Source organism: Urocitellus parryii, chromosome 11, assembly GCF_045843805.1.
Source record: "Urocitellus parryii isolate mUroPar1 chromosome 11, mUroPar1.hap1, whole genome shotgun sequence".
In the NCBI taxonomy this organism is placed as follows: Eukaryota; Metazoa; Chordata; class Mammalia; order Rodentia; family Sciuridae; genus Urocitellus; species Urocitellus parryii.
The window spans coordinates 23,873,795-23,894,286 of record NC_135541.1 but is presented as its reverse complement, the minus strand read 5'-3'; positions in this window follow the sequence as shown (position 1 = coordinate 23,894,286).

Here is a 20,492-nt window from a genome sequence, read left to right as displayed (position 1 = left end):
CAACTAGAACAGAAGTTTAGCAAAGAATTTTTGTCTCCCCCCCGGGTGTATCCTATTTGACAATGACATCAGTGACAACAACATCTGCTTTGTATTTTCACAGAATCTTTTTCAAAGCATTGTACTTGAAGTGTGACTGAGTATTTGGTTTTGGGCTGAGTGGATTTGCTTTCCTTTTGATATCCCACATCTCTTGGGCACCTGGTGACTCTGAATTGCCCAGCTTGTTTGATTCTTCTGAGCAGCCCATGGCCAAGAGGAACTTCTCGTCACTCCTTCCCTGCCTCACTGGATGGATGGATCCATTTGAGCAGGGCTTTACACTTCCAGGTACTGCATTTATGAATTCATGTGCTTGTTTAGCATTCATTGGGCACCTCCTCTTTACTGGACATTGTGCTGGTGACCAGAGAGCTCAAATGTCTGTATTCCTGTCTCCCAGGAGCTCCCTGGTGGGTGTGGGGAAGAGGGTGGCACCTCATCCCAAGTGCTATTGCAGAGGCAAGCACAGGGGTTGCCAGACTCCAGAAGAGTGCCTTCTAGATCCACTTGGGGATGGTAGCAAGGCTTCTGCAGGAGCTGGCTGCAGTGTTGGACAGGTGGGCATGGGCCACATAGAGAAGGGCAGGGAGGTGAGGAAGCATTTGAAACAGGCAATAGCAAGTACTAAAGTCAGGAGAAAGTCAGGAGTAACTTCAACTCACCAGATGTCACAAAATCACTTGGTGAATGGCCATATGGGTAGAATGAGTGGCAGATCACACCTGAGAGGGCTTCAGAGGACAGACTGAGAGGGGGCGTTCAGAGCAAGGGAAGGAATTTGGATTTTATCCTAAAAGTAATAGGGAGCCATGGAAGGGACTAGGCAGGGGAATGGTGCTCCTGGGCTGATTTCTTATGGTGGCAGTTGAGTGGGTGGGATGGGTGACAATTTTGCCGTTAGAAAACCCAGTTGGGTGGAGAGCAGTGTTGATGGAGAAGAGAGAACAGAATGACAAGGCATGGCAGGTAGAACTGACTGATGTTGGTTGAGTGGAGCAGGGTTGAAGGAGAAGGAGGTCAGGGACTCCAGTGACTTGTGGTGGTGACACCAGGTATGGAGATGGTGGCAGGTAGTGGAGTAGGCTCGGGGTGGGGCTAGGATGGAAAGGATGAGTTCAGAGTTGAATATGCTGAGATGGAATATTGGCTATTTGGGGGTAGAACTCCCAAGAGGGGTCAGAAGCAGAGATACCAATGATCAGACAGCATCTTACAACTGCCTTGGGAGCGAGACATGATGAGAATATAAGAAAGACTCTTTTGCTTATCTGAGGCATCTTGGATCTTTTCTAACAAGTTTTTTATTTGGAAAATTTTACCCATCTGTTTTTCGGGGCGTGTAGTCAAATCACCATGTCCGTGCCCTCAACCCCTGTAGCTTCCTGGGAGTGATGCATCTTCCTCCCCATCGGGATGTAGCATGTTAGAGCTGCTGTTGAGGATTTTGCTTCCTTGCAGTTCATTGATACATTCCTTCCACAGTTCTCTGGCCATCACCAAGCCAACAGGATTCTAATATTCCTTTCCCTGATCCAACCAAAGCTCTTTGTAAATTGGACTCAGCAGGAGTAAGTCCAGTGACCTCATAAATAGTGGAAATGATTGCAAATCAGAATTCATATATGTTCCCAACTCAGTGGGTACCCTTCTCCCCCACAAAGGAAGCAATCATCTCTTTCAAATTTCTGTTTGCCCTTTCACCCAGCTACGCTGGAAGAAAATATAGAGAGAGATTCTGCTGCATAAGCCCAAAAGGTCCACTTTCTTCCAACTGAAAAGATAAAAGTCTGGTGCCAGGCCCCGGGTAGTCAGGTGGTCCCACTTGAAGAATCACCAGAGTTATGAGGGGGGTCTGGCTGGGGGCTCACAGGAATGGGCTTCCAATGGGCACCTGAAAAATATTGCATACTCAAAGAAGACTTAGAATTTCAGGGGAGAGACTACTGCTAATGTTCCATTAGTATCCACGTTTTCCCCTTCTTCCTTGGCATCCACATTTTCCTGGAATGGGGTGGGGCCAGGTGGCTTATTTCAGCTGACATGACCCTTCCATGCTTGTCCCCTGCAATGGGATCCCCCACATTCTCTCTCCTTCATGTTCTCTGGCTTTTTCAGTGATCCAGCGGAGGACTCTGAGCCTCTAAAAGATAGTAGAGAAAGTGGGTTGAAAGGAGCTTGGGTCCCTGAATGACCCCATGGAGCAGAGACCCACCCGTGCACCTACACTAAACACTACCATGAAGGTGAAAAAAGCCTTTCTTGAATTTAAACACTGAGATTTTGGAGTTTTCTGATGTGGGAGTTAGATTATCCTTCCCAATACATATTTCTTGGCTGAGCACTACTGTAAGAGCCCCTCCTTCCTTCTGCTTCTCCCTACAGAGAAATACCTGAATTGAATAACTTCTGGTTCCGATGCAAAAAACATACCTAGGATAGAGTGAAGGCAGTAGATTGCTTAGGAGAGAGCATGAACAGCCTTGGATTTCCATCATACTAGCTGATAAATCACCTAATCTCCAATCTCAGTGTCTTCACTTATGTGATGGACATATGTATTTGTCCATTTTCTATTGCCAATAACACAATATCACAGACTGGGGAAGTTATAAAGAAAAGAGGTTTATTTTGGCTTATGGTTCTGGTCCAAAGTCGGGGCAGGGGGCTGCATCTGCTGATGGCCTTCTTGTTGGTGGAGCTCCAAGGTGGAGAGACAGAGGGAGAGTGTGTGTGTGTGAGTGTGTGTGTGTGTGTGTGTGTGTGTGTGTGTGTGTGTGTGTCTTCTGGCCCCTTTCCCTCTCCTTACAAAGCCACCAGGATTCAAATCACAAGGGCTTCAACCTGATGAACTTATCTAGTCCTAATCACCTCTTAAGGGCTTCTCCTCTAAACACCATGGCCAGATTAAGTTCCCACCCTCTTAATACCTCACTGTGGGTACTGCATTTCAACACATGAGACCCTGGGGGACTCACTCAAACCACATCCAAACCAGAGCATCATACATGCGTAAGAGTGGTGACTGTCAAGATCAAGGCAACAACTGGGAGCTTGCAGTACCAGTGATGGGGGAGGCTGAATCAGGAGGATCCTGAGTTTGAGGCCAGCCTCAGCAACTTAGTGAGACCTTGTCTCAAAAAGAAAAAAAATAAATAAAGGACTGGGAATGTAGCTCAGTGGTAAACCATTGCTGTGTTCGATCCCCAGTACACTCCCCAAAACATTGAGGCAGTGATGGCAATGATGTAAACTGTAAAGCTCTGTGTGCCCATGGGTGATTATCAGGGAAGCAGGTGGATGTTAAAACCTTCCTGAGTGAGGCCTTGCTCCTCCTGTTCTCGTCCTCCCTCTGCATCTTGGGTACCCACATTCCCTTAGTGGAAACACCAATGTTGTACCCCAAATTCTAGTATGTCATGTTTGTGGAAATCTTCCTTGGGTAGCACTTAGAGAAAGCTATTTTGCCCACTCTCAATGCTTTTCTTCTTTTTCCTTTAGTTGTTGATAGATTTATGGAAGGAGAATTGATAGCAGTTAATAAGTCAATTAAATTTCATTTAGTTTACAAAAAAACTCCCTCCATTCTAAACCCTTCCAAGAAACAAAATATATATTCACTCAAATTGCAACACTTTTTTTTTCTGAAAAAACAATTTCTTTGAGTGTGTGTGTGTGTGTGTGTGTGTTTTATTGTTTTTATGTCCTAAAAGGACAGAGAGATTCACCAGCCTTGGAATTTCCATAATTTAAGAGCAATCATTTGCTTTTTCTAATTTGTCCTAATGAGCTCACATTTTTTTCTTTATCGGGCCCATTTTCTCTGGCAAAAGGTCATCATGGGCAATCATCCATGTCTGCTGGGTATAAATTGTTTTCATAACAATTTTCATTTGCCTTGGAAAATGCACCAGGCTGAAAACATGGCCATTTTAAATGTATCTATGACCATGTGCATTCTATTTCCTCCATCTGCCTTGGTGTATCAGTCTTCCAAAGAAGAATGAGCTTGGGATTAGTCCTGCTAGCTGGTGATATGTACTGGCAAGACTTCTTCTCTGCCAGACGGCTTTGCGCTCAGACTCTGCCTTCTAGAACCACCTGATTGTCTTGCTTCCCCTCTGTGGCTCCTGGGGGCTCCAGAGCCCATTATTGTTCCCCCTCCTACTCCTGCTACCCTGGCCAGGACTTGGACATCCATTCCCCTTTCCTGTTCCCCTCACTGAAGGTGGGTCACGTCTACTCCCACCCTCAGCTTCAGAGGACAGGAGGGCTTCAAAAGCACTACCTTCAACATTGCATGGTAATCCCCCCAACAGCTGAAGAATGTACTCCATTGATTGAATGATGCACTCATTCAACAAATACCATTACACATCTACAGTGTTCCAGGGACTGGAGAGGCAAGAGCACACATTCCTACCCACAGAGTGCATATAGACCAGTGATGGAGGTGGACAGCTGTAGACCAGATATTACATCACCACGTGGGAAATGTGGAATAGACGGGTGCAGGGTGGCAGGATGAAGGTTTCTGCTCAGGTTCAAGTTGAACAGACACGGTGCAGTGGAGGAGAGAGACCAGCACTCCCTGATAGGAAGAGGCAATCACCGACTCAGATGGTTTAGACTTAAGACTTTTTTGATGTTGCCATGATGGGAACGCTTTACAAATTCAGTAGAAATCATACTTTGAGTTTAAAATTGTATCTTTTCCCAGGCTATCCATTCTAATACCCTCTCTTGGTGCTCAGCAATGACAACAAGTGACAGTCCCCAGCCAGCTACATGATCCCGAGAGGGAACAACCAGTACTTCACTGTGTGTTGTGTGGCTGAACTGTGGTGTGCGACAGGACAGGGGTGGTGAAAGCATTTTGTAATTTTTTTTTTTTTGGTACTGGGGATTGAACCCAGGGGTGCTTAACCCCTGAGCTACATCTCCAGCCCTTTTTAATATTTTATTTTGAGACAGGGTCTCGCTGAGTTGCTGAGGCTGGCTTTGAACTTGAGATCCTCCTGCCTCAGCCTCTGGAGCCACTGGGATTACAGGCATGTGCCACTGTACCTGGCTAGTAAAAGCATTTTTGACTTATGACCTTTTCAAGGTAAGATGGTTTCATTGGGGCAGAACCCCATAGAAGACTGAAGAGCATCAGTATAATGTGAGTCGACTTGCAAATTAAAATTTAAAAATCATTCAGTAATATTGACTTTTATTTCTTGTGTTCTGTTCCATGAATTTTAACACATGTTATTCCTGTGACTGCGACCACAGAGTGTAGCATGGCCCCACCACCCCTCCAGCTCTCCCTTTGGCACCACACCCTCCCCAACCCAGAATCTCTGGCAACATTCTCCACTGCTACAGGTTGGTCTTTTTAAGAACGTCAGATAAATGGAAGCCAAAAGTACACGACTGGCTTCCTTCACTCAGAGTGACATCCGTAGGACTCATCCTTTGTACTGGCGAGTGGTCCATCCTGGCCTGGACGGACCAGGTTTGTTCATCCTGGCGTTTGAGTCATTTCCAGGTTTCGGCTGTCAGAGAAAGCTGCTGTCGAGGCTGCTGTGTAAATGTGTTCTTACTTCTCTAGGGTAAAAGCCCTGGGCAGGGCTGCTGGTGTGTGCGGTGCTGTAGATGGGTGTTTAACTTTGTAGGTTGCTGTCAACCCTTCCCCAGAATGGCCGTGTGGCTTTGCAAATCCAGCAGGACTTCATGGGAGTTCCAGTTCTCCCCGTCCTCACCAGCACTTGGTTTGGTCAACATTTTTTATTTTAGCCACTCTGTGGGTATGAAGTGGTATCTTCTCATGGTAGTTTTAATTTGTATTTCCCTAACAATAGTGATATTGAATGTCTTTTTAGGTGCTTATTTGACCTCCTTTTGTGAACAGATGTTCAAATCCCTTGCTTATGTCTTATTATTGCTTTCTGAGAGTTCTTTATGAATTGTGTATACAAATCCTAGGTTACACAAGTAGTTTGAGAATATTTTTTTTCCCCAGCTGGTAGCTTGTCTTAGTCATCTTCTTAGTATTTATTTTTATAAAAATATTTTTTTTAAAAAAAATTCAGTTGATCAAGTTTTCTTTGGTGGGTTGTGCTTTGGGTGTTATTTCTAAGAGTTTCATGTATTTTAAAAATTTCCAGTAGCCATTTAAAAAAAAAAAAAGAAACATGCAAAGTTAAACAATGTATTTAACCTAATATTTACAAAATACCTTAACTTAATCATTGCTAAAATTATTAAGAAGGTATTTCATTTACATTCTTCTTCTGTATTTAGTCTTCAAAGTCTACTGTGCATTTTATACCGACAAGCCATTTTGATTTCGACTGGCCACATTTCAGTTGCTCAATAGCCACATGTGGCTGTGGCTGTCTTGGAGAGCTCAGAGCTAAATCATAGGAAAAGTCTTCAAAGGTGACAACTCTGGAACCCCTCACCCACATTAAAGGCTCAAAACGGTGAGGAATCAAAAATATGGGGGAGGGGAAGATTTCTTCAGAGACCAGGCTATGGGCTCCCTCCCTTTCACCAGGGAGGGGTGAGACCTGCTACCTCTTCATCTTAAACCATTAGGAGGCCAGGAGGAAAGGAGAATTTGGGGAAAGATTTATAAAAGGAGGCTCCATGCTGGGAGCTCCAGAAAGGGGTGGGGATCCCAGCCTTTTGGGTCACTTGAAGAATTTAATAAACCTCCTCTAGTTTGAGGGACACAGTTAACTGGTGTCTGATTGACACCTAAGATCAAGAGATCTAAAGCTCAAGAGACTGATGAGGTGGCCTCTATCAGCCTAGTAGAAGTTGCTGCATCTGGAGGCCCTGAGTCTCCAGAATAAATGTTTCCCAAGAATGTGCAAGGCAGAGAAAATCAGTGTAATGTCCTGTCTGTGACAGCCACTGGGAGGGGGCAAAAGGACATCAACAGACGGAAGTTGGAGCTGTCACCTAATGCTTTGAGACTGGGGAAGGGCAAATGACTGGCCTAAGCAGAGATATATCTGCCTTGGGAGACCTACAGCTGGGAGCGAGGGAAGAAGTCAGCTTTAAACACCTGCTGAGTTAGAGAAAAACCCTGGGCTAGATCCCCATGTACCATCCCACACAGAACTTTCTGGCTCCCTTACATCTCCCTCCTCTTTGCGCTCCATCCAAGAGGAGATCAGAAAGGTGGCCAGCAAATGGAGATGGGGAGGAGAAGTGTAGGCGAGGAAGAGATCTGCCATGTCCCCTGCTCTGGCTGCAGGCTTCCTGCCTGCAGCAGCGTGGAGTGGAACAGAGTGGAAAAGCCTCAATTTAAAATCTGCGTTAGAGGTCTGATTACTACATGAGCCAGGATGTTTAAATTACTGACTTTAAACTCTTTTAGTGTGCATGTAAAACTGTTTGTACTTCTCATGTGCTTAATGTCATGGTCTCCTAACCATTCTCCTGCCTCTGTACTTTCTCAGCTGCTCTGATCGCCATCCTGCTCCGTGTCTTTGGGCATAGCCTCCTGAATCTCAATTCTGATCATGCCATCTTCTTTTTCTCAAAAACCCATCATATGCAAACCTCTCAAGGCTCTGCAGGGGACAGAATAGGCTCCCACTATTCAGTCACGGTGGTGGCTGTAGGAGGAGTTTGATGGTGGCAGTGGAGAGACAGGAAACAACAGGGAATACTCTTGTCTTGGTTGCTGCTGAAACCTTTAATTGAGTACATACAGATAGAGTTAGTTTGGTTGCAACAGGCAAAATCACATACATTTCCAAGTTAAACTGATCAACTAGAAATGTTGAAATATCAATGTTGAAATATTCACTACCTCTTTTTTAGGAAAGAGCCCCTGACAAGATCACCCTGGGAGCTGACATGTTCGTGCGCTGGTTCTCCTCTCTCCTGGATACAATACTGTGATCCTGTTATGGGTTAGGTATGAGCTGTCCCCCAAAAGCGCATATGTGAGAAAATGCAGGAAGGTTCAAAGGTAAAGTGATTAGGTAATGATGATCTGCTCCGATCCGTGGATCAATCCATTGATAGGAATTAACCAGGTGGTAACTAAAGACAGGTAGGGTGTGGCTGGAGGAGGTAGGTCACTGAGAATGTGCCTCTGGAGTTTATATTTTGTTCCTGATTTCTTCCTGAGCTATTTCCTGAACTGCTTTCCTCCTCTGGGCTCTTCCGTCATGATGTTCTGCTTCATCTCAGGCCCGGAGCAATGGAGTCAGTCATCTATAGATAGAGACCTCTGTCACCATAAGCACCAAATAAACTTTTCCTCCTCTAAAATTATTCTTGTCCGGTCTTTTGGTCACAGTGGCAAAAAAAAAAAAAAAAAAAAAAAATTGACTAAAACAGATCCCTTTACTGATATGCTATATTTCTATGGTCTTATTCCAAAAGTGGAATAACTCATCCATCCATCATAAAATGTGTTTGATGGAAAATATGAGACTAGACTTAGTGATTTATTAATTCAAGTAATGTTTGCTTATTAATTCAAGTAATGTTTGCTAAGTCAAGCTATGGAGCTGGTATACAATATTTGAGTATCAATCCCTGCCCTCATGGAGTTTACAGATAACTAGGTGAGAGGCAAGCAAAAAAGGATAGCAGAGTATGAGAACGATCGTTGTGATAGAGCAAGTCCCAAATGCTTTGGGTGCCATCGCAGGGTCCATGTTTAAAGCTTTCTGATGTTTTGCAATTTGGGCGTCTAGCATTCTGGGAGAAAATCTAGAATCATCATAACAGATTTGGAGAGAAAACAAGTATCAGGACCCCAGATGCCAAGAGAAAGAGAAAGAAATAGCATTATTGAGTGTGGATATAATTCAGAAGGTAAATGTAAGAAAGGAGTTGCAGCGTCCAATGATAAATGGGCAAAACAGGATTAGACTCATCAATCATGGAAGAAAAAAAAAAGGATCAAAAAATTATCATTTGCTTTTAAAGTCATTTATTGATCCCCTATGATGGGTATAAAACATGCATTTCTTTTCTCCCAGCTAATGGTTGAAAATGAATGTTAGTTTGGTGCAGGCCTCTGTAGAGGCAGTCAGAATGCACCTCTCAGGTTTCCAGTGGCCAGCCACCCCTCTTGCTGAGCTCTGCAATCCTTCATACCCTTGCCTGGAGGCAGTGCATGCTACAGGTCTTTCGCAGCCAGTGATAGAGTGGGGCACAGACACTGAGGCTGTGTCTCCGGGGCTCTTGCGATGGGGAACTTGGGTGTGAGAATTCTCTGACAGCCTACCAAACTTCCCCAATTGTGGGGCAGTCTAGGATGCTTCCACCAAATCTTCCTTCTTTTCTTCTCTCCTTTGCATGAGGTTACACTTCTGCTCCAGCCTCTCCCGGCACCCTGCCCACTTTCAATCATAGGTGCTTCCTCTAATGAGTTTTTGGCACATCTTGTCCTGTCTGGCATCTGCTCTCAGTGGACCCAGAGGAGATCTTTCTCAAAAGAGTGTTCCAGAGGAAAAAAAAATAGTTGTTTCATGAGGTGCCTTTTTAATCCAAAACCATCAGGTGCCTTACAAGTGGGTGCAGCAAGCAGCAGGGGGGTGCCTCGCCAGGTGCAGTGGCATGGCATCACATACACCCCCGGTTCAAGCTGTGTTACTTCATCTTTGCTACTTTCAGTTTCCTCATCTGTAAAATGAGATGCTCATTTTCCCCTCACTGTTTTGTGGTGGGGATTCATTGGGGTAACGTGTAGAAGGGTTTAGCATGGTATCTGATACGCAGTGAGCTGGATGGGGCTGGCTGCTAAGGGCTTCATTCCCTCTCTCCCTCACCAGCAGTGCCCCTTTCCCCCCATGTAAGAAGGGAGAAAACACAAGTGCACATTGTCATGTCACTTTGGGCCCTTGAGCACCACCTGGTAGCATTGCTTCACGCAGGTCCTGTGGTGTTAGGTTCTTTGCTTTTTCCTCTGACCTCCTGCAAATGTTCCTCTCTGGTTCTGACTATGCAGGATCCTGTAGGGTTCTCAGCGGCTGTCTGCAGCATCTCTTTTCCAGGAACACCCTAACAGGCCCCACCGTCCCCATGATCCCCATGGGGACTGCCATGTTGGTGTGCTGTCCTTCTGTTTCCTGGATATAGATCTTCTGTCCTTACGTGGGTGCATTGTACTTCTATCTCCTTATTCTGAAGAAAAACCCATCTGAAAATGAGCCATTGATGGCTTGCCTAGGAATTTCGGACTTAGAATTGGAAGGATCAGATTTCTCTCCCCTCAAGCCCTAAGCTGCTGGCAGCCATGTTTTGCACTGTGTGAAAGGAGGCAGCCCGGCCGATGGAGACGAAGGGATGTGGTTACGTGAGAGAGGACAGGATGAGAGATGGAGAGAGGTCTGGCAGCATTCAAGTCCCTGGCCTGGGTTATTCCTTAGGTTTTGTGAGATACCCCAACATTCTCATTAAGTTAGTTTGAGTAGCACATCTATCACTTGCAGCCCAAAGAGTTCTGACTAACGAAGGTGTGTTCTTGTTCCGTGGGTCCGTCCTCCTTCCAACCTGGGTTGTGAGCCTTTAGGAGACAGAGACTACACCCTGACTCTGTTTCTGCTCACAGTGCCCAGAATAGGGCCTGGCCTCGCAGCTGCTCCAGACAGATGTGCAGTTGACAATGAGGCTCAATCAAATATTCTGCTCATGGAAGATTTCTATATATTCCACACATGATGTCACAGGACCACTTTAAATCTATGCTCAATATTCTGGTTTAAATGTGCTAAAAATGTTCTGTGGCCAGGACTGCGGGCCCTTTAGGAGAAGAGCTTCTGAAAGGTACTGTGGAAGAGGCGTGGTAGAGTTTGAGGTTGACGAATGCGTCTAGAATTGCTGCCCTTGAAAAGAAGCAATGTCGCCCGTCATCCCACCCCACCCAGGTCCTCCTGTCCCTCCCCTGGTCCACCATGCCACCTATTTTAAAATGCAAACATCGAAGAGGTCACTGAGACCACCGCCCAGCTTCTCTGAGTTTGTAGGTGTGTAGAGAAGGCTTGATTCTTTCTCTAGGGCTTTCACATACGTTTTTCCTTAGACTCCTTATTAAGATGTAAAATCCTCAAGGACGGTTATTTGTTTTGCTTTTTATAAACAACCTAGCCAGGACTAGCCATGTTTTTCAGTAAACATTTGGACCCAGATTCTGCCAGCTCACCTTCTGAGAGCCTGGGCCTAAGACCATTCTCATGTGCCATCTCCTTTAACCCAGGAACCCCATGACCCTGAATTTGTGGTCCTTGTTTAACAGAGGAGCAGTGAGCACACACAGAGAGGTCAAGAAACTTGTGCCAGGCCACACAGCTATGCAGTGGCTATGCTAGGATTTGGCTCTACATTGAATTCAAGTTCTAAATAGCATGGCAAAAAGGAAATGATGGAGGAATCTCATGTGTAAATAAAGATTTAAACACATAGATATCCAGTACAATATTACTTAACTGATAAAAATGTTGGGTATTACTTAAGGATCCAAAGTAAAAAGAATAAATGATTTAGGGAATATATAGTATGTTTGTAGAGAGGAATATTATTTATTCATTTATTTTCATTTCGGCATAGGGGAGATTTTTAATGATGGCAAAATTGGTTCGATGCAACATTCTATAAATATTAAGAGTTCAATCGTATATAAGAAGGATGCATAGAAAAAACTGGAAGGAAATGTGCAAAAATGTTACTGGTGATTGTAAGGGAAATTGCAGGGTTTACTAGAGATAATATCTTTGGAGTTTTTGATGATATACAGTGTGTTAGTCAGCTTTCTGTCATTGTGACCAAAATACCTGACATGAGCAACTTAGAGGAGTGAAAGTTTATTTGGGCTCATAGTTTCGAGGTCTCAGTCCATGATCAGTGGGCTCCATTGCTCTGGGGCCCCCATGAGGCAGAGCACGGTGGCAGAGGGCCAAGGTGGAAGAAGGCTGTTCAGCTCATGGCAACCAGGAACAGAAAGAGAGGAGCCAGGTACAAAATATCATCCCCACAGGCATGCCCCCCAGTAACCTACCTCCTCCAGCCATGCCCCACCTGCCTGCAGTTGTACCCAATAATACATTCAAATTATTAATCTGTCAAATGGATTGATTCACTGATTCGATTGCAGCTCTTGTAATCTAATCATTTCGCCTTTGAACATTCCTGCATTGCCTGATGTGAACTTTGGGGTGGTGGAGTGTGTGTGTGGGGGCACCCCATATCCAAACCATCACATATTGGTTTCCCACAGGGGCCATACAGTGCTTTTATAACTCGAGGGCCATGTCTACCTTTAAAAGGAAAACAATTGATCGTATCTCAAAGTCCCCTTGTACTTACTCTTCCAACATCTGGTTTGATGTGCTCAAGATTACATTGGCCTGAGAATCAGGGAGACTCCAGTTCTAGATTGATTTGCCGTGTGATCTCTGGACACGTTTGGGCCTTTCTTCCCCCATTTGTACAAAGAAGGGGCTCTACGGGAGAATATGGAACTGGCCTTTTCAGTCCCAAAAGTCTTTATACAAATGTGCTGAATCACCTGCTAGTTTATCATCCCTTTTCATTCCTGGAGGTAAAACCAACCCTGAAATCTTGGAGCCTGATAGACTTTGAAATTGGCCCTCATTTTAATTCTCAAGTTCTTAGCATGAGAGCAACATTCAATATGGTTCTGAAATATCTCATGCAAAAAAGTGCCAGAGTCATAGACTGAAATATTTATTTGAATATAAATGAACTCAGATTTGCCAAAATACGTTTCCCCCTGTTGTCATGGACACAAATGCCTGACTTTCCGATTTGCATTTCTTTTCTAATGGGTACAATATGTTTCAGCTCCTCATTGGTGCTGGGATTGGAATTGAGAAACTCACCATTCTGTGAGCTCCCCAAAATGTCACCAGTGGGGAACTTTTGTGCCTTTGGTTCCCTGACTCAGCTGGAAGTAAGTCTGTGCCCCTGTGGGGTCAGGACAGGGGCTCTGAGGCTTTGCTAGCCTCTTTCAGAGGTATAAGTGGTGCACTTTAGAGGTGCCAGATACCTTCACCTGCTGCCTGGCTTGGTCTTTTCCCAGCCCAGGTCCCACCCCAGTTTCTTTGGAAATTCACTTTGCTCCTTGATCTTTACCAGTGAGGGGTGCGGGTTTCTCCTGTGAGGACATTCCTGCTCCTCACCAGCATCGGCTCCTCCGATGTGCTCCCTCTTGGCCAGAGGTTGCCACCAGCCTCTTCCCCTCCTCTCAAATCCTTAGAATCACATTCCACTAACGTCTCCCTTTTCTTCTTCATTCCCCCCCACCAAAAAAAAGACAATCCTCCCGAGCCTGCCTCCTTATGAGCTGTCCACATTTTGGGAGACTTCTTTCAATACGTTTTTCCTGTAACAGGGATTAGAAAACAAAACAAACAAACAAAACTCTTCCTAAAACGCTAAGGGGATCTTGTCACCATTTTGCTTAAAATCCTTTGATGATTTAAGATACAGTTTAAAATCTTTTTATTTATTTATTTATTTTTGTGGCGCTATGGACGGAACCCAGAGTCTTGTGCTCTATCACGGAGCTGCATCTCCAGCCCAAAGTCTGGGATCTTGACCGTGGCTTTCAAGGGCCTGCCTTGTCTCATTTCTGTCCCCCTTTCCAATCTCATCTCCTGACCCCTTCTCCTGTGCTTGCTCTATTCCAGGCACAAGGGCTACCTCTGTGCTTTCCCACTGTGCCGCACCCCTTCCCACCTCCAGGTCTCTCATGCGCTGTTCCTTCCCCATGGAACCCTTCCTTCTGCCCCAAGTGGATACTTCTAGTAGGTTCAGTCTCACCTTAAATGCCATTAGTTCAGGATAGCCCTCTCTGACCTCCCCCGTAGTTCATATATGCCCTGCATAGAGAACACTCATCACCCCCTGGGCTTTTCCTATACAGATGTGTCACAGTTGGAATTAAATATTTATTTGATGTCTATCTTTTCTGTCTGTCAGCGAGCTCAGTGGTGGCTAGGATCATGTCTATTCAGTTCATCATTGTATCTCCAGTCCCTTACACAGCATTGGGGACAAGGTCCGCACTCAGTAGTAGGCACCCAGTAATTATTTAGATGACAATGAACTCTTCAGACTGTTTGTCAAAATACATTTCTAAATAAAATTTTAAAAAAGTCGGAATGCATGAGCCCTAACCTGCAACTCACTGTCCCTTGCTCTGACAAAATCAAACCACCCAAAACATATCCCTGCTCATTGCTTATCAACTACAAGGCCAAATATTCCAAGACCGTACACCAGCCGCTGCAGTCTGACTTAACTGCCTGTCTTCCCGGTTTCCTTTCCTCATTGCTGCCCAGACTCTGTGCCCCAGGGACACCCTGCCCTTTACAACCTCCTCACCCACCAGGGACTTTTGGGTTCAGGTTTTTGACCCTTCCTGCTGGATCCTCCTGTCCCTTTTCTCTGGTGGAGAACTTCAACACACCCTTCAAAGCCCCATTGTTGGATGCAGGAACCCAGGCCTTTGCCCTCCCCTGGGAAGCCTCTCCCATCACCCATCAGCTCCCCTGGTCCTGCTGGGAGTGTTTTTCAGGTCTAAGTCTGTGGTCTGTTTCACCCTCTTCTGAATCCCTTAGGGACAGGAACCCTGTCTTACTCTCCTGGTACTTCCTGTGCCCAGTGGTGCCACAGGGAAATGTTTCCACTCCTCTCCCCATATTTCCTCTCTGCCTAGAGATGAGAAAGAACATCTGGCTTCTGTAGCACCTGAGGACTGCCTCTCTCCAGTTTCCTCTGATGGTGCCTCTCCCAGGGGAGGAGACATTCAGAGCACCACTGGACAGAGCAGGGACATTCTCTGGAACAGGTTGCACCAGTGGGTGGGATGCCTGTGTTTTAAAGGCAGGAACAGAGGCTCCGTACCTCCTCCGCCTGCCAGGCACCCACCTGCCATCCTCCTCTCTGAGGGATGCAGCTCTGTGCCTGAGCCAAGAGGGCGCGCCACGAGGGGCCTGCTCTTCAGGTCCCGTCACCACGCAAGGAAGCCTAGCTTAGCCCTCCCCGCAGAGCTTGTCTCTCCACCTCAGCTCTTCCCACAGAGCCCTGCAGGCGAGGACAGGAAGGGACGTTGGCTGCATGCCAGTTGCTAGTAATGAAGGGCTGCATCGCTTTCCATCTGACTACAGTATACTTGGTGTGTGAGCCTCGCCAGCAGGTCCCATGACCCACACTGACTCTCTAAGGTGACAACTGAGAATGTGTGTTTCTGATTCAGAGTGTCTGGGTTCAATTCCCGGCTCCACTACTTGTCCACTGAAAGACTTTGGGCAGTAACAAGGCCTCCGATTCCTCAACTAAGAAATGGAGAAATCAAGAGTACCCACCTCACAGGGCCTCCGTGAGGATTGATGGGAAATCCCAGGCACCATACCTGGCACCACGCCTGGCAGGCAGGATGCATCCTCCTCTGGGGGAGAGGCCTGGAAGGGCACTGGACTGTAGGGAAAGAGGGCAAGAGTGTGCCTGCCTTGTTCTTGTTCTTTTTCTGTTTTTAGTTTGGTGGTTGTTGTTGTTTGTACCAGGGATGGAACCCAGGGGCCCTCAGTCACTGAGCCACATTTCCAGTCCTTTTTATTTTTTATTTTAAGATAGGGCCTCGCCAAGTTGCTGCAGTTGGCTTTGAACTTGTGATCCTCCAGCCTCAGGCTCCTGAGCTGCCAGGATGACAGGCATGCCCCACCACCCCTAGCTGCCTGCCTCCTTCTGAGTTGCATCTCTCATTCCCGGGAGCTGTGCCCGACACACAGTAGGTGCTTTATGAATGCTTATTGTATAAATTAGAATTGTTGCCATCATTAATTAATAATATATAGGAAGTGCTCAATAAAGCTCTTCAAATGAACAAATGGATGCATGCACATCCTTCCAAACTTGGCTGCAGTACTGAAAGATATTCAAACCGGAGTTTGAGATGAAACCTGATTCTCTACTTCCGTTGGCAAGTGGAGTCTGTAGGCCCTTTGGGCTGAGAAAGCCCCTTTTAATGTTAGCAGCTAACCACAGTGGGGGGTTGCTTACCAGCATCAGCTCCAAGGGTACCAGCCAGCAAAGCCTGATTCTTCTCCATTACCACTGAGTGCCTGTTAGCAGCACTCCGTGTTGCAACCCTAAATGGTGGGCTGTGCCCTCCAGTGTTGTAAGAGACCCCAGCAGCTCACTGCCAACTTCTTTCCAGATTCTTGTCTTGCAAATCCAAAGAATGAAATTCATGGGACAACATAAGGCAAGAAGGAAAGGAATAGGGTTTACTCAAGTGTGAAGAATAGAAACAGAACTCTTGCAGGGGCAAGAGGAAAACCAAGAGGAGTTGCCACGTGGGTGTGCTGGTCTAGGGGTTTATATAGCACTTGGGTCAACACTATTGGCTCAAATGTATGCTAACCAGGGTTTGGAAAAGTACTCATGCTATTGGTTAGCCCTTGAGTCTGAACTTCATTCATGCCTGCCCCACTTTTATTTTTTCGAAGCTGGCTGCAATCCCAGCTTCTCAGGAGGTTGAAGTCAGCAGATCATGGATGCTCAGTGGTTCAAGGCTGTGGTGCATTCACACCAGCCTGGGTGGGATATCACCTAGGATTCCTCGGCATGATAGGTCTGTGTACTCTGGCTCACCTCAGCTCTGGCTGGCTGCACCTCAGACCCACGCTGTCATGACAGGCCCCACATGGCTGCAGCCCAACCTTGGCTTCAATATATAGAAATCTGTTTTAATAAAACCAAATATATGGACATAGACCAGGAGATCTGTACTTTGCATTATCTAAATGTCAGAAGAGTTTTCTAGTTTTAAGTAGCATTCTTTCTTGGCATTTTGGAACCGTCATGTGATGGGAACAGTGTCATTTATTCACCCCATGAGACCCATTGGGCTCCTCCCTGACTCAAGTGCTCTCCTGGGTCCTTTGGTGAACCAGGCACTGTCTCTGCTTCAGGGAGATCCTGATTCACAGGTGAGAGCTGGGAAACTCCTGGAAAGGGGTCCCGGGTACCTACCAGGTGTAGTTCCAGCTCCAGTTCTGTCCTTTCCTCAGTGCGCCCCCTGAGGATGTCACTCTCTCTCTACCTTATATGACAGATTTGGACCAGATCAGTAGTTATCAAACTCTTCTGATCAGGAACCCTTTATTTCAGTAAAAATGCCACATGGAAGCTGAGGATATAAAGCAGGTGAAAAGGGAGCCCACAGGAAAGGGGAGGCAGATTCTGTCTGTGCACCCTGTGCCTGGGGGGCCCAGATGAACCCCCAAATCCAAGGGCTGGCTAGCTAAGGGCCCTTCAGCACTACTCCTGATTCGAAGGCCATGACATAAGCAGTTCTTAGACTATCCAAGGAAGTTTTCAAGATTTTTTTTTGTATCTTTATTTATTTTTATGTGGTGCTGAGGATCAAACCCAGTGCCTCACGTGTGCAAGGCAGGCACCCTCCCACTGAGCTCCAGCTCCAGCCCCAGTTTTTGTGATTTTTAAGATAAACTTTTTGTTGTTGTTGTTGTTGAGTACTGGAAGTTGAACCCAAGAGCACTTTACCGCTCAGCTGTATCTTCAGCCCTTTTTATTTTCTACTTTGAGACAGGGTCTCTCTCTAAGTTGCTTAGGGCCTGGCTAAGTTGCTGAGGTTGGCCTTGAACTTGTGATCTTCCTATCTTCTCCCAAGTTGCTGGAATTACAGACAAGCACTACCACACCTGGCTTTGTAAGTAAACTTTTATTTTAGGGTAGTTTTTGGTTAACAGAAAAAGTATGATATAGGGCAGAGAGTGTTCATATAACTCCACCTCCTATCCCTGTTATTCACATCTAACATCAATGCTGTGCATTTATCACAGTTAATGAACCAAACATTGCTGGCACGTCACTGTTAACTAAAACCCATACTTCAGGGTCCCATAGTTACCCCTCATGTCTTTTTTTCTCTTCCAGGACTCCATCCAGGACACATCAGACACATAGCACTCACGTCTCTAGCTTAGGCCCTCTTGTCTGTGACAGTCTCTATCTCAGTTCAGGATGATAGAACAAATAGACTGGGTGAGTTTTATTTCTCACAGTTTTGGAGGCTGTGAAGTCCAAGGTCAGGATGTGGACAGACCCCATGTCTGAAGAGGTCTCCTTGTTGGCAGATGGCTGTTGTCTCATTGTAGCCTCACTCAGTGCAGAGCACGGGGTGAGAACAAGCTCTTGGGTCTGTTCTTCTAAGGGCACTAATCCCAGTCAAGAGGGCACCACCCTTATGACCTCATCACCTCCCAAGGGCCCCCTCCTGATGCTCAGTCCACTTTGGAAGGTAGGATTTCAATAAATGAATCTAGGGGGGCAGGGACATAAACATTCAGACCAGAAGGGTTTCCGAGGCTTGTTCTGGTGAGGTTAGGTTTGAAGGGTGCTGGTCAGGGATTTTGTGGAACACTCCTCAATTAGGATTTGTCTGGAATTTTTTTTTTTCATGATGATTCTGGGCTTCTGAATAGACCACAGAGGGGAAGTACCACTTTCATCACATCCTATCAAGGGTACATACTATCCACATGACATCACTGCTGATGTTGACCTTGGTTAAGGGAGTGTCTGTTGAGGTTCTTCTCCGTGAAATTGGTCTTTATCCTCCCTTTCCACATTGTACTCTTGGGAGGAAGTCACTATGCACAGCCAACATTAAGGGTGGGGAATTCTCCTCCACCTCCATGAGGCCTGAGCATCTACATAAATAATTTGGCCTTCAATAAGTTGTGAGATATTTAGCACTTCATTAGAAATAGGCTTTGCACTAGGTGATTTTTGCACTCTGTAAGCAAATGTAAGTATTCTGGGCACTTGGAAGGTAGGCCAGATTAAGCCAGGACTTGGTAGGTAGGCGCTGCTCCAGTTTGGATCTTTGGGGTGTCCCCCAAAGGGGATAACAAGACCCCAGCCCCTTCTCCTCTTTAGCTCCCTGTCTCTGAGGTGGGCAATTTTGCTCCACCAAGTGTTTCCCACCATGGTGTGCTTGCCTACCCACAGGCCCAAAGCATTGTGGCCCGTGGAGCATGGGCTGGAGCCTCCAAATCATAGACCATATAAACCTCTTCTCTAAAGAGTTGATTCATCTGAGGTATTTGTTGAAGTGACAGAAAGCTCACTAACACAGGTGCATTAAATGCATTTTTGACATCATATTTTCAATTTACAATAGGTATACTGGGATATAAGCCATCGTACATGGAGGAACATATATATTTACCTCACTGTGGACTCCCAGCCTGGACTCAGACATATTTATTTTATACTTGGGGTTATAATCCAACACTATTTTAATTTTGTTCAAATTGTATGCAAGAACTTACGATTGCAGAAGCACTTAGTTATCAGTGGTCCTGCCTGGGAAAGAGAGCCTTGGCTGGGAAACTGAGAATAGGTTTGGGAGGAGGCATGGGAACCTAGTGATGAGGATCTTCACTCCCTCTGTGTTCTGTGCTGGAGTGGGCTCCCTGGCAGCTGCTGCTGTGGACACTTTGGGGGAGTGGGAGAAAGGGAAGCACTCCTGCTCACTACTTCCAACGCATTAGAGAAGAATTAGACCAAGAAAGACAGCCCTCGCTGGAGCCCACTTCCTGTTCCCTGAATGGTTTTGATTACAAGATTTGAAGGGGGCAGCCTCGTGATCCCACATCCTGTCCTGTTCCTTGTGTCACATGTGGAGAGGCTTCTGGAGTCAACTGGGGAGCAAAACCAAAGGAAGCCTCCATGGTCACACGCACGTGATCCCCGAGAGCAATGCTCCTTAGTGGTGTGTATGAAGACTGCGCCTGACAATTCGCACTGTCTGCAGAGGCCACAGCAGGACCAGCTGGGAATGTAGCAGCTGGAGGGGGCGGTGGAGGCAGGAGGCTGTGTCCTGCCTGTCCTTCATCAACAGGCCATAGGACACTGGGCAGGTCACCTTGATTCTCACACCTCTGGGTCTTGGTTTCTTCACCTGTAAACTGTGGGCGTTAGGATTGAAGAACATTCATAACCACAGGAACAAGGCCGGTGGTAACACTGCCCTTCACTAAGCTCCTACAGGCCAACTGCTTTATGTGCATTATCTCATTTAATCACCAGAAGAAACATGAGAAGTGGGTTTTATTGTCCTCATTTTACAGATGAAGAAACAGGCTCCGAGAAGTGAACCCACTAGTGGAACAGAGCCCAGTGGATGGTCGAGCTAGAATTCGAATCTTTTTTTTTAACCATAATTTTATATATAGCAAAAAAAAATGCCCTTTCTAACTAGTTTTTAGTGAATTTGGTGGCATTAAGTAAATTCACATATTTTTTTTCCCAAACATCACCAGAATTTGTTATGCCATCCCATTCTGAAACTGCACCCATTTAACAGTAACTTGCCACTACCCAGCCCTTGGTAACCACCAATCTACTCTCTAGAAATGGGACATTAATGATTATGA